The 16,450-nt window shown below is 40.2% G+C and overlaps 1 protein-coding gene across 1 annotated transcript in view; it reads right to left on the bottom strand.

Moving 5' to 3' along the window:
• Window positions 1-14,633: 14,633 nt before the first annotated feature.
• Window positions 14,634-16,450, bottom strand: part of CAPN13 (calpain 13) — a 50,475-nt gene continuing 48,658 nt past the window's right edge. The window contains exon 21 of the mRNA XM_054630424.2: window positions 14,634-16,365. The gene's annotated coding sequence lies outside the window, so the exon portion shown is untranslated. The remainder of the gene's footprint in view (window positions 16,366-16,450) is intronic.

The raw sequence follows: 16,450 nt of genomic DNA, 5'->3' as shown, positions 1-16,450 counted from the left end.
TTCTGACTCAGGTGTTTATTATTTCTTATCAGTAAACCAGTCTTACAACGATGAGTTTGGCAGCTTTTCATTAGCAAGGCACAAAATGGCCAAAAATCTCTTGTTACAAGGTCTTTTAAGACTAAACTATCCAATTAAGAAAGGACACCTATTTTCCCTTTTAACCCAATAACTGATCCCTGGAGGCCCACAATACAGACTTTTCTGTCCAATTACAAAACGTCACCCAAACCCATGAAGAAGAAGGAAGAAGAAGGTAAAGAAGAACAACCTGCCTCCACCCTAAAACCTCCATCTAGCTTCATATTTATTTCTATATTCTAAAATCCCAAACTCTAAGTTTTCCAGCCTGTGATATTACACACTTCTAACCAACTACACACCCGTAATCCCAGCACCGTCAATCAATTTTGGAAACCTTCTTCACAAGATCAAATGCAGAGTTCTCTTGTGGGTCTGTGCCTTTAAGCACAGAAGGTTTAAAATTCTCAGAATCCAGGATTCCAACACTCTGGGAGCACCGTCCTTGAGCAGGGAGGTTGGAGCAGGTGAACCACTGTGCTCCCTTGCAACAACACTCCTCCTGTGATCCTGTACCACGTGGGCTGAACCTGAGAGTACTCAAAGTGCTGGCAGATGCCACAAGGCCACTTTTCATCACCCTTAAAAGGTCACATCCATGAAGGGGGATGCTCCCAGTGACTGGGAAAAGGCAGATAATATATCCATTGTCAAGAAGGACAATCCAGGAAACCAGGCCAGTCAGCCTCACCTCAGCCCTTGGGAAAGAGATGGAAATGCAAATTGAACTGCACCAAACTCCTCTGCTAAAACTATCAAATTGATAGTTCATTGAGAAGGTACAGAGAATCAATTCAGCAAGTTGTGGATTGCTCCAGGAGGAAGGGAAAACCAAATTCCATCCATCTTGAACCAAGAAAGTAACATTCCAGAAGCAGTCTGTGGTGAGACCCTAGTCTCTGAATGGAAGGTTTTGTCTCCAAATACCATCCTTTGGAGATGAAGTGACTGGAGGAAGCATGAATTTTTGCACTGTACCACATTGCCATGTCAGGAACATAAGTGAAAGAAGCAGTAATACACAGTGTTATATAACAATTAATAAAATACAATTTAATTCAATGCCCATTATCACTGAAAATCAAATCCCCCTGAGGCACGCACCAAATTTACCCATCTTCCCACATTAGCAGCTTTGAAAAGGACAAAATTAGTAACAACTGGAATGCATTAACATTTCCCTCCATCCATTGGAGGCATTCCCAACAAGAATATTATTAGTGCCTTACCATTTAAAATGAGGAATGTACCCCACAAGGCAATTTCTACCTGAGAGTCTGTTGCTCACCTTTTAGTGGGCATTGCCCTGCAGATCAGGAACTCAGGATCAAAACACATAATCAGCAGTGTGTTCTGCTGCCAACAAGAGAAAGATTGGAAAGATTCTAACCAGTCACTACCAAAGAGATCATCAAAATCATCCTTCAGGGATCCCTGCTCAGAGGACTTGGTGATTACATAATCCCAGGCACCAAAGCACCCAGCATCATGCCCAGCCCCATGCTGGTGGGACTCAGGGTTGCCTGCCCAGTAGGCTCTGTGGTTCTTAGTCCCAGGATTCTGCAAAATTCAGGGAGCATGGTCCTGAGGGTACTGGTGAGCCGCTTTCTGTAAGTCCTCACCTTCCCTTTATACTCCCTTTGTGTGTGGTTGTGTTTAAGAGCCATTTTAAGGTTTAGGTAGAGCAAACGGTGCTAAAGAGAGGGTTAGGTTATGGTCAGTGTTAGGGTTTTAGGTGAAGGGTTTGTGTTGTGGTTAGGCTTGAGTTTAAGGATTACAGTCATGAGGGATAAAGTTAGAGTTACCTTTGAGTTCAGGGTTAGTGTTACTGTTGATAGGGATAGCATTAGGTAGTGGAGTTAATATTAGATTTACAGCCATTTTGGTTACATGGTAGGGTTAGGACAAGGGTTGAGCTTAAATTTAAGGTGAGGGGTTAGTTGAAATATTTTTAGGGATAGAGATACAGTCGTTAGGGTTAATGCTAGAGATGTTTAGGCTTAACTCTATTAACTAGCAGTTTCAATTGTTAGGGCTTATTTTTTGTTATGGATGTGGTCATCTAGGTTTATGTATTTTGTTGGGCAGGATTTTGGTTAGTGATAGGCACAGAATTATTGTTAGGGCTTTTCTTTGGAGTGCTGGCAGTGTGTTTGGTGAATATTATGTGAGGAGAAGGCACAGGAGCAACCCTAGTAGTGAGAGTATGACAATGACTGTATCTGTTTTGGTCATTATGTGCTCAGTAAGTTTTTCAACAATAAGTAATTTAAACAGGAATCTTGGCAGCAGGGGAAGTCCTGCTAGGAAGCCCAAGGCTAATATTGAGATTTTTACTCTGTGTGTTGATGTTACAGTGATTGACAAGGGTGTTGTCCAACCAAATATCTCCCAAGGCTGCAGCCACCTCACTGGCCAGGACCTGAAGGGGTTCAAACCAATGAGAGCATCCAGACTGGGCCTTGCAAACGCCCTATATAAGGGAGGGATTGAGAAAGTGAAGTTTTTGTGTTGTCACATGAAGGTTGGGGGGAGTAGTCTCTGTCTCCTGTGCTCTCACCCATATTTTCCTTCTTTAGGCCATTATCGCTTGTAGGTTTTGAGCTTTGTTTGTGTTAAGAGCAAGGACTGTTGTGGCAATTATCGGGAAGTATAAGTAGAAAGTTAGTATATATAAACTATTTATATATATATTTTTATATATATATATATAAACTTTTTATATATAATCTATAAAAAACTTATACTTCCTTATTACTTTTATATATATAAGTAGAAAGTTAGTATATATAAGCTATTTATATATATATTTTATTTATATATATAAACTTTTATATATAATATATAAAAAGCTTATACTTCCTTAATACTTTTATATATATAAGTAGAAAGTTAGTATATATAAGTTATTTATATATATATAAACTTATATATATATATGTAAACTTATATATTTTATACATATATATATATATAGAGATATATAACTTCTAAGGAAGTATAAGTAGAAAGTTAGTAGAGGGTGTTTGGCTATTACAGCCATAATAATTATTAGGCTATTAGAGCCCAAGTGAGAATGCTTAAGACTTTTCAAATCTGTGTTTGATTTAGTCCAGTTCAGTCTCCCTGAGCTGCTGAGGCAAGGATTTATGGTAGTTAATAATTTTGAGTAGAGTGATTTAGGACAAGAATGGGTGGCAGTGAATTTAATTATTGTTGATAGCAGTGACCAGGGATTAAGTACTTCTGTGAATCAGGAATGGAAAGGGACTGGGGCTAGTTAGAGTGTAATCTGACTGTTGTCAGTAGGGGCAGGATGTTGCCTGGTTTAATTTGTTGATGTCACACTGGTTCTGCTTCAAAAGACAACGAATGCCGAGGCAGCTGCTTGCACTAGGGAAATATTTGATTATGGCTTCAGTGGCTCGTGGGTGGGGGAATTTGCAGATTTGGAGATGAGTGGAATGATGGTGAGGGTGTTAATTCCTATCCCTGTTCAAGCCATCATTCAGTGGTTGCTCAAAATGGTAAGGATTGCTGCTAGAATTAAGCTTGAGGAGGAGATTCACTTTGCATGTTACAGCTCCAGCACACACCAGCAAGGGATTTATCTGCTGCTCCTGGTTCTGGTAAGGACAACAAATGGTCTTTTTTTATGCACCTGCTCTCTAACATCATTGTAAGCAGCTCTTCTCCAGACTGAGGTAACCTTATATATTTAATGATTCCTCAACCAGAAGCTGCTCAGAAGACTTTGATTAACTTTGGTGCCTTTCTCTGTACATTTTTTTTGCTCTTCTGTGTGTGGACAGAGGGGGGTGCAGCACCTTCAGGGCAACCCCTGTGGTACCAGCATTGGCTCTACGTTTGTGGAGGAAAATAATCTTTTTTTCAAGAGGGGTTTTACACTTCCAAAGTGTGAAAAATGCCAATCACTTCTTTTTAAAATTTTAAAAGTTTAATAGTAGTAAAATAGTTATAAAAATAGCGATATAATTAGAGTAATAATAATTTTGGACAATTTTAATTAGGACAATATGAGACAATAAAAACAAAGAATTATGGACATCTGGGTACCTTTTTCTGGGTAAAATAAGCCCGAAAAAGGACCCACATTAACAGAAGATTAACCCTTAAAAGCAGCAAACTGTTGCATATTCATACACCTCCCACATGATGCATAAATTCCGTTCAAACACAGGATTCTGTCTGGTCAGTGTCAGCTTCTTCCTCTGAATCCTGACTGTGTCTTCACGGCTCAGCGAGGCAGGAAGAAATTAGTTTCTTTGATAAGGGAGCAATAAATTCCCTTTCTCTGAAAGATTGAGGTGTCCTGTGGCTGCTATCCGGTGTGAGTCCTTTCTTTGGAAAAAAGCATCCTACATAGCATCGTTTCTATTTTAACTTTGTTATAACCTAAAACTATATTTAACACGCTACTTAAGAGAATTAATACAGCATTACTTTCTAACACAGCACATATAATATTCATTTCAATATTTGCGAAAAGCCAATGATAAAACGCGCATTTTTTCAGAAAAGCGAGCTTTGAGCGTGGCATTCCCGGTGTCACCTACACGGTGCTGCTGTACCCCGGTCCCTGGGCTGCAGGCATTGTCTGGCTGGGTCTGCAGTTCAATCCTGACATCTGCAGCTCCCGGCTGGAACTGCGGCAGCATCTCCTGCCCGCCTGCAGCTGGGCAAACATCCCCTTCTTTCAATAACCTCCTCAGGTGAAGCTTCTGGGGTGAAAATTCCCGGAGGAATTCACTCCTCTTCAAACAGGGCTTGGAAGAGGAGTGACTCTACTGTAAATGAGATAAAAGTCTTTTGTCGAATGATTGAGTAGTTAAAACACACACCCCTGACAAATTAAGATGAGATTAGCCTCGGGGGAGTGTCTGCTTATCAGCAGCACAGGGACTTTTAGCCGTGTTGTTTCCCAGAAGCTCTTACACAATCTATCCATTGCAAGAGGGGAAAAAAAAAAAAGTTTGTTCAAATACTTTGCCCAAGAGATTCCAATTTGCCAAAACTTTGCACGCCTTCAGTGGTTTTTTTTCATGAAATCATAGAATGGTTTAGGTTGAAAGGGACCTTCAAGATCAATCCCCTGTCACTAAACCAATTCTTCTGCTGGTGTGTCCCTCTGAGCCGTGCCCAGCTGGATCCCAGCCTAACTCTGGGAGCTGTCACCATCCCCATCCTGATCTCCCACTTCAGATCCCTGTGCTGGAGAAGAACATTGTGCTCCATCCATCTGAGCTCCTGTATTAGCATGACATGGCTGGATTGGTGAAGTCTTCATTAAATCTCAGCATATCTCATCAAAGTAAAAGAGAAACAATCTGTTCCTGACCTAAACATTTCTACCTCTGACTTTCTGCCCCTGGGTACACTTGAGCCTCAGGCCTCTGTAAAAGCTCTTCCATTGTTCAGTCAAAAGTAAAAGGGAGTTTTGGAAATCCTATCCCCTTTTTTATTGAATCACTTTGGAGCTAGAGAAGGAAATAATTCTTCTATGCCTTGGTTGATTGGACAGAATCAATTCATCCATAAAGTTGCCTTGAAAGCCATGAATATCTGCATGAAGGCCTAATGCCAGTTACTTTTTGTTGTTAGAAGTACATCATTAAATTCAAATAATCAAAGACTCTTGCTTAATATCTCATGCAAAATTCCCATCTCAGTAACAGCAGTCTGTTTGTTAGCATTCAAAAACACATAATCACATAAGAGATTATATGTGGTGCTTTTTATTTAAGAGCTCTGGGAATTGGGGTAGTTTTCCATCCAAATCTGATTCTGACCATACATTTGAGGTGAACGTGTTTTATACTCTATCCTTATATAATTTTCATGTTAATTATTAAACTTATATTGTTCTATTGTATACACAGATTTCAGCTAAACATAGCTTCTCGTGGTTCCCCCCTTAAATTTCTAACACAGTTTCTCATGATTATTCTTATGATTCTACAATAATTATATTTAGTGACTAAACAATCACCACATCTAACAATTATATCATTTATCATCCTGCTTACACAGGTGCAGTGATCTGAGAAAACACAAAGCCTAACATTTTCAAAGTCTATCTTTAACATTTTTCAGGGCTCCACTATCATGTTCATCAGAGAAATGATTTTTCTTTTGGGATGTGTGACTCATGAATCCCTCTAATGCAGGTCACTGGGAATGTGTGTCAATCCACCACCAGCCTGGCAGCTCAGAGGGCACATCCAGAGGCACAGTGGTGATACCACAGCTGCCTGAACCTTTCAGCAGCTTTGCAAGCAGCTCCTGGCCCTTGCCTTCCTCAGTTTGGTGCTTCCAGCTTGACAAAGCAAAGCTGTTTGCTCAGCCTGCTGCCTCTTGGATGTGACTGCTGTCCCACAGCATGACCCTCTCCCAGCCTTGGGGACAAGGAGAGTAATAAGGCCTTAAAGTGAAATTGCACAAGGGTAAAAGCCCAGAAATTATTTTTACAAATGTTGTTTAATGGGAGAAGGCTTCTTCTATTCCATATTCCGATTTTGGCCTTAAACCCAGCCTGCTATCTGAGAAGTGCCTGCAAAGCCATGGCTTCACACCTGAGCAGCAGAGCTGAGTGATTGCAGATGTCTTCCTTTCCTAGGACTTGTTCACGAGTGGGAGAGCTGGATCCATCATTTTCTCCAAGAGCTGAGCCAGAGGGGCTGGTTCCCAGCACCTGTTAGCAGAGAGGAGCTCTCAGGTAAGCTGTCTGGAGGGACATGGGGGATTGTAAGCCTTCCAGCACCAGGAGCAGCAGCAGAGCCTGCAGGAAACATTTCCCCATGGATGTGGTGACCCAGGCCCGCAGGCAGGAGTGTGCCAAGATCTCCTAGTTTGCCTGGTGTGACTTTTCCCAGGCCCCATGGTTTTTTTCCAGGGCAGTAAAACACAGGAACTCCCCAGAGCATCCCTGCAGTCACCTGTGTCTGGCACAGGCACTTGCTGGAGGGGCTGGTGCTTGCACAAGGAAATTCTGCAGTGGCACACAAAAAGCGCTGCCTTTGCTCTCCTGTACCCAGGCCCAGCCATGCCCAACTTCACATTCACTCTCCTCTTTCTTTATTCCAGCCAGGCCACCTGCTGTCCTCCTGCCCCATGAAAGTGCTGGGAGTTTCTGATGCCTCCTTTTGGGAAGGAGGGATGATGCCAACCCCTCCTGTCACTGTGATATTTTATGAAAAATCCCTTCGCCAGGATTTCTTCTCCTGGGAAGATGAAAAGCCTCAGCTTCTCCATGTTTTGCTCCTCTGGAATGTGATTTGGAGAATTGTTTACCCAGCATGTGAATTGTTTTTAATTAATGGCCAATCACAGCCAGCTGTGTCTGACTCTCTGAGTCTGTCACGGGTTTTTATTATTCATTCTTGTCCAGCCTTCTGATGTCTCCTTTCTCTTTCTTTAGTATAGTTTTAGTATATAATATGATAATAAATCAGCCTTCTGAGAACTTGGAGTCAAATTCTCATCTCTCACCTCATCCTGGAGACCTGCACAACACCACAACCCTCTCCCCAGGCCAGAGCCAACACCCAGATGAGGAGTTTGAAATGCTGAGTGTTGCAAAGGCCACCTAAAAGTACAGAATTCCCTCCTGCTGCGTTTAAGGAGAATTCTGCCTGGCAGCCAGGCCCTAGAAGAAAATATCCAGGCCCACCACAGCACATTGTTCCTTTTGGCTTCCTAACATCTTCAGACTGATGTGGAAGGCTTTTTCCAAGGGACTTCTGTCACTGTCATATTTTCTGAAAAATCCCCTTGCCCAGGATTCTTCTCCTGGGAAGCTGAGAAGTCTCAGAGAAAAAAAGAAACCAATATTATCTCATTTGCTTCTCCTGTGTTTTGCTGCTTTGGAATGTGGTTGGAGATTGTTTATCCAACATGTGAATTGTTTTAAATTAATGACCAATCACAGTCAGGCAGTGTTGGGACTCTGGAAGGGGTCACGAGTTTTCATTAGTATCTTGTTAAGCCTTCTGTCTGTATCCTTTATTCTTTAGTATAGTTTTAGTGTAGCATTCTTTAATATGATATAATATCATAAAATAATAAATTAGCCTTCTAATAACATGCAGTCAGATTCATCATTTCCTCCCCACGATGGGGGACCCTGAAAATACCACAAACTTCTGTGGTAATCAGTGATATCGAGGAACTATGGGTAAGGTGTCCAATTCATCTTCTAAATTTGATTAAAGATTGTGCTGGCCTTCACTGATCACCCTAAAAGCTTGAAACTGTTAATTTTTTTTACCAGTGGAGGGAAAAAATCCTTTGGTTTCATCTGATATAATAATGAAAAAGGGGAACTTTTATGCCTGTGACTAGGAGCAAAAAAAAAAAAAAATCAGAAAAAGAAAAACCTGTCACTCACAGCTACAATTTCCTTTTCACCATTCTTCCTTCAATCCAGTAAAATCAAAACAGCCTGACAATCTCAGTTTCATTTCATATCTCCTATCACCTCTGAGTTCTAGTGTTCTAGTGTGTTTCAAACCACATGGAATGCTGGTTTGAAAAAAAACCAAAAAAACAAAAACCCAAACAACTTGACACATTATTATTTCTACCAGTTAATGACTGTATTTAGGTCTTGCAAATCATATACACCACTGGTAAGCAAAGCACCTTCCTGCTCCATGGGTGGAGATGTAACTTGTGTCCCTCGGTGTGGCATTCACATTCGCTGAAAAATCCCTTTGCCCAGGATTTTTCTCCTGGGAAGCTGAGAAGCCTCAGAGAAAAGGAAAACAATTCTTATCTCATTTGCTTCTCCTGTGTTTTGCTTGTGTGGAATCTGTTTGGAGATTGTTTACCCACAGGTGATTGTTTCATTGGATTCTGCTGTGAGTTGTTTTCACTCATTGGCCAACTGGGGCCAAGCTGTGTTGGGACTCTGGAGAGAGTCACAAGTTTTCATTATTATCTTTTTAGCCTTCTGTAAGTATCCTTTCTGTATTCTTTAGCATAGTATAGCATTCTTTAATATAATATAGTATCATAAAATAATAAATTTTGAATAATAATAAATATATTTTGAAAATAATAAATTTTCTGAAAACATGGAGTCAGATTCATCATTCCTGCCTTCATCGGGGCACCCTGCAAATACAATACCTCAGAGATAAGGAGAAGGGGTTTTAGGCCATGAAATCCAAGGGTGCTGGAGAAGGTTCACCCCACAGCTGGACCTCCCACCTTGTCTTGGCATTTCTCCCTTTGTGGAGCTGGAAGCCATCATCACAACCCAACTCCTCAGCATCAGGCGGACACAAAAAGTAAAGAGGAGAGGAGGGTGGATCTAAGACACAGGATGGGCAAGAAGCATTCCTCCCACTTTTCACTGCAATATTCCTGCAGATTTTTTTATTGTGAGAAAGCTCTACTCCACTAAACTGCTTTTTCCCTGATTTCAGGCTAGAAGCTCGTTTGCAATCTGCTCTGCTGACTCAAAATGCCTGTGGAATATCACCCTAGAGAATACACATTCTACTGAATCCCAAGTACCTTTCATATAGGCAATAGTATTCCCTCTCTCTCTCTCCATGGTAGGTATTTCAGCTCAAACCCTGGGAATGCTTCAGGAGATGCATTCATCATCTGGCTGAATAATTCAGCCTATGGAGATGATATATTTCCTCCCCTTTCCTTGAATGCATGGCTTTAAAATGCATAATACTGTTTGCACAATAATCTTTCATCTTGCACAGCCAGCCATGATACAGAGGTATTTCTGTGGCAGCTTTGCCTTTGATGCTGGATGGCATCAGACCTAATGGATGGCATGTAAAGCAAGGAAATAATATTTCCTCAAGTGGAAAGCTGTATGTATTATTTAATGTGAAAAATGCCAATCACTTGTTTTTAAAATTTTAAAAGTTTAATAGTGATAAAATGGTTATAAAAATAGCAATATAATTAGAGTAATAAAAATTTGGACAATTAGGATTAGGACAATATGAGACAATAAAAACAAGAAGTTACGGACATCTGGGTACCTCTTTCTGGGCAAAATAAACAAGTAAAAGGACCCATGTTAACAGAGGATTAACCCTTAAAAGCAACAGCCTGTTGCATATTCATACACCTCATACATGATGCATAAATTCCAACACAGGATTCTGTCTGGTCAGTGTCAACTTCTTCCTCTGAATCCTGACAGTGTCTTCAGGGCTGAGTGAGGCAGGAAGAACTTGATAAGAGAACAATAAATTCTTTTTCTCTGAAAGATTGAGGTGTCCTGGGGCTGCTACCTCACTGTGAGTCCTCTCTTTAAAAACAGTATCTTACATAGCATAGTTTCTATTTTAACATTATGTTATAACCCTAAACTACTTTTAACACACTACTTAAGAAAATTAACACAGCATAACTTTCTAACGTAACACATATAATATTCATTTTAATATTTGCCAAAAGCCAGTCATAAAATACACATTTTTCACATTTAACCAGCACCAGCCTTGCGTGGACCAGTTCTTCTCTTAGGGAAAAGACACGGGCTGGGTCTCCCAGACCTATGGTATCCCAGAAACAATTTCAAATTTATCTTGGGGTGCTACAACAAAGATCCTTCCCACCGCGGCTTAGGGAAGGAGGGGCACGGGAAGGACTTGGATTTAAGGCTTGCACCTCCTTCCTTGAAGCACTGCAGCCCTTCCCAGGGCTTTGTGAGGAACAGGTTTCTGCGTGCCAAGAGCTGCGAGCAGTGAGGCAGGAGCCGAGGCCAGGGAGCCTCTAGATGTCACTGCCAGACAGCAGAAAGGGACCTCAGAGCCACGGCGGGCTGGGGACATCCTGGTGGCACAGCGGGCACCAGGGACACAGGGTGGCAATGGGCAGCCTGGTGGGGGCACTGGGAAACCTGCTGAGAAGAGGCGGCTGTGCTTTGGGACTGCCCTCCCCAGGGCTGAAAAGGTGCAGCTCCTGCAGGGTGGGACCAGGTGCGAGGAGTGCAGCCAGAAATTGCAGCTTAAGGTATTTCGTGTGAGGAATTGGCAGGTGTGAAAAATACGTATTTTATGATTGGCTTTTGGCAAATATTAAAATGAATATTATATGTGTTATGTTAGAGAGTTATGCTGTGTTAATTTTCTTAAGTAGTGTGTTAAACATAGTTTAGGGTTATAACATAATGTTAAAATAGAAACGCTGCTATGTAAGATACTGTTTTTTAAAGAGAGGACTTGCACTGAGATAGCAGCCCCAGGGCACCTCAATCTTTCAGAGAAAAAGAATTTATTGGTCCATTATCAGGAGAAACGAACTTCTTCCTGCCTCGCTCAGATCTGAAGATGCAGTCAGGATTCAGAGGAAGAAGCTGACACTGACCAGACAGAATCCTGTGTTTGAATGGAATTTATGCATCATGTGGGAGGTGTATGAATATGCAACAGGCTGCTGTTTTTAAGGGTTAATCCTCTGTTAACGTGGGTCCTTTTACTTGCTTTTTTTGCCCAGAAAGAGGTACCCGGTCTGTCCATAACTTCTTGTTTTTATTGTCTCATATTGTCCTAATCCTAATTGTCCAAATTTTAATTACTCTAATTATATTACTATTTTTATAACCATTTTATTACTATTAAACTTTTAAAATTTTAAAAACAAGGGATTGGAGTTTTTCACACCAGGTAAGAGGGAAATGTTTCAGCTGCAGCCCTGCAGCAAAGAAATCCTAAAGAGAGGTGCTAAGGCAAAGCTGATGGAGCTGGCACCCTCCACCCAATGAGAAATTATCCCAATATTTGTCTGTGCCCCTGCTGAGGCACCTGAACATGGGGAGGGGACTCTCTTGACAGAAATTCCATCTGCTTCCTACTCAGAGAAGGACAAGTACCTTTTTTTGAGAAAGGGTCTGATATAATGATCTCTTCGAGCCAGGTTTTTTAAGCTCTTGAGGATCTATATCACACCCAAGATAGCTCAGCTACCTCAGATGGCATAAAATTAGTGGGATGTCTTCTGTGGTAGTGTCAGAAACAGAAAAGTTTTAGTAAAATTAGCAAAGCTGTATACAGAGAAAAAACGAGCCAGGAGCAACGGGCTCTTGCTCGTGGTGAAACACCTCACAGAAGTGATTAGTTCCTTTGTTCTCTTATTTTTCTAGTAAATTGCTTAGGCAGGACTTTTTGTCTTCTGTCCAATTTGCTATCCTTAAGTTTGAGGTGAAGTCCCCAGGGTCCTATGATGAATCTGACTCCATGTTCTTAGAAGGCTTATATAATAATATAATATAATATAATATAATATAATATAATATAATATAATATAATATAATATAATATAATATAATAATATATAATATAATAATATATCATATTATATCATATCATATCATATATTATATTATATTATATTATATTATATTATATTATATTATATTATATTATATTATATTATATTATATATATTATATTATGTCATATTATATTATATTCCGATATTTATATTATATTTAAACAAAGATATAATATATTATATATTATATTATTATATATTATATATAAACAATTACATTTATATTATATATTAGAAATAATATAATATAATATAATATAATATAATATATTTAATATAATATATTATATTATGTTGTAATATATTATATTAGTTTATATATAATATATAATATAATAATAGTTTATATATAATATATAATATATAATATAAAGAATATTATATAATATATAATATAACAATGTATATTATATTATATTATGTTATGCTATATTATATTATATATTATATATTATATATTATATATTATATATTATATATTATATATTATATATTATATATTATATATTATATATTATATATTATATATTATATATTATATATTATATATCGATAAGCCTTCTAAGAACATGGAGTCAGAGTCATCATTTCCTTCCTGCCACAGGGGACCCTGAAAATACCACAGGGTCTCACCCACCTTTCCCCTCTCCAGCCATGCATGTGGTTATGTAATAAAGAGCCTTTTTTTTTTCCTTGAAGCTGTTTATAGTTTTTCCTCTATAAATTGCAGCAGCAGGTTCTCTGTGAGAGACCTGAGGCACAGCCAGAGGTAGAGAGGGAGGTCCAGTTCCTCCAAACCTGGCCATGGGAAAGCCTTGACCCAGGCTGCTGGCTCAGGAATCAGGCCCTGTAGGTAAGACATGTGAGAACTTCCTCCTCTGTCCATCTTGGCATGATTTGGGCACAGCCTTTGGCAGGCAGATGTAAGACACGGGGCCCTTGGGTCTTAGGAGAAGGGCAGTAAACAGGAGGGCTCCAAGATCCAGAGATGCAGAGATTATTCTTGCTGGGTCAGCTGTCACCACTCTGCACCAGAGTCCTTCTAAAGCTAATGGTTGGCTTAGATCCTATCTAATTTCATCAGCTCTATGTCCCATCTCCTGTGCTAGGGAGCTCAGCATCACTAATCTCATCTGCTTCAGCCTGCTTCTTACCCTCTTGAGGGCACTGGCCTCATGAAGATTTAAAAATAGAGCATTTGTTCGAGGCCCTGCTCTTGCATTTCTAACAGCAGATTCTCTTAGGGCTTCTCAGACTTGTGTCCCTGAGGACTAGGAACTGATTTTAATCAAAAAAATTAGAGAGGATATTATCATAATTGGATGAATCTCAGAGCCTTCACAAGAGCCAGAAACCTCATGGGGACTGCACTCACAATCAGAGCTGGCAAACACAGATGAAGGGGCCTGAAAATTTTAATAGGGGGCACCATCCCCATAAAGTTGGCCCTCACAGTTTAATCACACAAAGATGAAATGTAGAAGTTTTCTCTCTTTATCTAAAACACCCCACTGATCTGAGCTGCCTTTGTTTTCCGTGTTGGCCCCAGTATTTGTGAAATATATTAAACTTCTTGTTGCTTTTGGAAATAACAGTATCACCACTGTATTATGGCCAAATCATTGCTTTTCTCCCTTATTGACCCTTTTTTTCTTCAGGCTACCGAACACCCTTGACTTTGTTTGTGGGATGGTTAATCAACAAGTCTGTCACAATGATGGATTCCTCCTGAATTGTTGCTTAATTAGCTTGGTTGGAGGTATAAATCAAGTGGAATACCAATTCTTCCAATGCCATAGACAGGCAGCCATGCTCGGTTTGACAGCAGTGAGTTATTACTCTGCCCCAGCGCAGGATCAGCCTGCAGGCACCAGCCTGCAAAGCCAGAGGGGCCATGGCTTGGTCCCTGGGGGTGCAGAGCCACACACAGCTGGGTGAAAGGCTGGTGGGATGGAGCTGAAGGTGCCCTCTGTGCCTGGGGATGCTGCCCAGAGCATCAGCCCCAGCAGCTGCTCGCAGGGAGGCAGCTCATGCATAGGTGATGTTTCTCACCAGGGGTGCCTGCTGTCTGTGCCTGCTTTTCAGTGAAGAGGAGACATTTCAGTCTGTGGCCAGGCTGAGTTGTGAGACAAGGATCTTTGTCTCCTGACAGGCAGAATTGCCTTCCACAGAAAGGCAATTATGCATCTCAACAAAAGGAGAACTAATACACGGGCTGCAAATTAAGATTTTTAAGATTAATCTTAATGGCTTGGTATTTTTACAGATGAGACTTTCACACAAGAAGAATTTAAGTATTTAAAAGCAGTTGACTTGAACTGAATTTTGCAACTTGAACAGAGATGACTTCTCTGTAGCTACAAAGAGCTTGTTCCCAGCAGGTCTGAGCCATCTTGAGCACCACTGAACTGTGTGGTGGAAGTCATCCAGAAGTACTTGAAGGTTTTTTAATTATCCCAAGCTAAGCTACACAAACCTTTCTCTGAAATGATTCTACTAATAAACCTTTTTAGCAAAGCATATTTATTTTTTCATGGCCCCCTTTTTATCTCCTCCCTTTGCCAACATTTGCAGAGGGCTTAATTAGTGATTAACGATTTCAGGTGGGATGTGTAAGTCTTGCTGTGGAGAAGGAATCAGTTTGTTCAAAAATTACTGGAAAAAATATTAAAATAGTCTAACTTTACTGATTTCCCCTTGCTCCAATTTTCAGTGGAAGAGTGGGTTCAGTGGCCTCTCTTGCCCAGGGTGTACCTACATGAGTAATGCTCTCCAAGCTGTGAAAGAGGCAGTGACACAGCACAGAGTGTCCTCATGGTAACAAAAATCTGGGTTTCATCTTTACCTGGTGATGTAGTTGTTGCTCCAGTGTGCAACATCTCCCTGGCAAATGGGTAAATCTGTTGCTAATGTGTGGATGCCTCAATGGAAACCTGTGCAGAGGGTCTGGGTGAGGCATGGTGTGAATTATATTGCCATGGCAACCTGGGATTTCTTTCATCCATTGACATCCTTCTTTTCTGGCATTTTCACAAATAGAGTCTTCATAATTTTTTTTTTTTTTTAATATCTGAGTGGAATAGATCACTAAATTTGCTGTTAATGCCATGATAAAAAAGTATGAAAGTGAAGTTCATGTGTGGGTACAGAAAGGTTACAGTTATTTTGCAGGTTTAAGTGAAATTTTTGAGCAGGAATTATGTCTGAAGAAGCCCTACATTTTTAAAGACATCAGGACAGAGGAAGAGAATGCAGTTCAGATAAACTTTTCTACTCCCAAACAGTCCCAATATAGATTCTGGAAGTCAGAAAAAAGCACTGAACAGTTTGTTCTCTATCTCTAATATGCCACCCCATCTCTGTAGCAAATAAAATGGAATCCCTATAGTTGATGAACTCAAAAATGCATAAGACTTTTTTCCCCTAATTTATTAATAAAAAGTATAAAGAAAACAAAAAAGATTCTGGTGTTATTTATGAATTAGGACTAATTTCTTCAATCATTTTCTGGCACTTATAAATGGCAGAGAAGAAAATGAAGAAATAATTAAAATAAAACTGTCTCTTAATTGTTTTTGTAACCGTCATCTTATACACTCCTTTCACATCACAGGCATGGCTCTGTTCTTTTTTCATAGTGGAGTTAATGGAGATGTTCCTGACTTCTGTGCCATTTACAGGAAGATGAGAGGAGATCACAGTCAACACTTCCAGCTTGCCCAGACCATTAAGTACTTCCAGCTTGCCCATGGAGTACTTTCATTAGCAATTCTTCCCTCTCCAAGGCACCTCCAGTTTGCCTGGAAAGGACTCTTCATCCCAGCAGCCTGGAGTACCACCAAGCATGAGGACACCTGGCTTCACTCCTTCACTCTGGTTTTTCAAGAACTCTGTGGATGGCTTTTGTATGGGATGGCCTTGGACTCTGCTCTGCTGAGGAGGAAGAAAAGTCACCTGAAACAGAGGTAAAGGGACTCACTCAGAACACAGCCAGCTTCAGGTCAGCCTTTGGGAATCTCTAATTGGAATATTTTTGCCA

Source organism: Agelaius phoeniceus, chromosome 3 (assembly GCF_051311805.1).
Source record: "Agelaius phoeniceus isolate bAgePho1 chromosome 3, bAgePho1.hap1, whole genome shotgun sequence".
Lineage (NCBI taxonomy): Eukaryota > Metazoa > Chordata > Aves > Passeriformes > Icteridae > Agelaius > Agelaius phoeniceus.
Note: the sequence above shows the minus strand (reverse complement) of the source record. Positions and strands in the feature narration are given on the sequence as shown.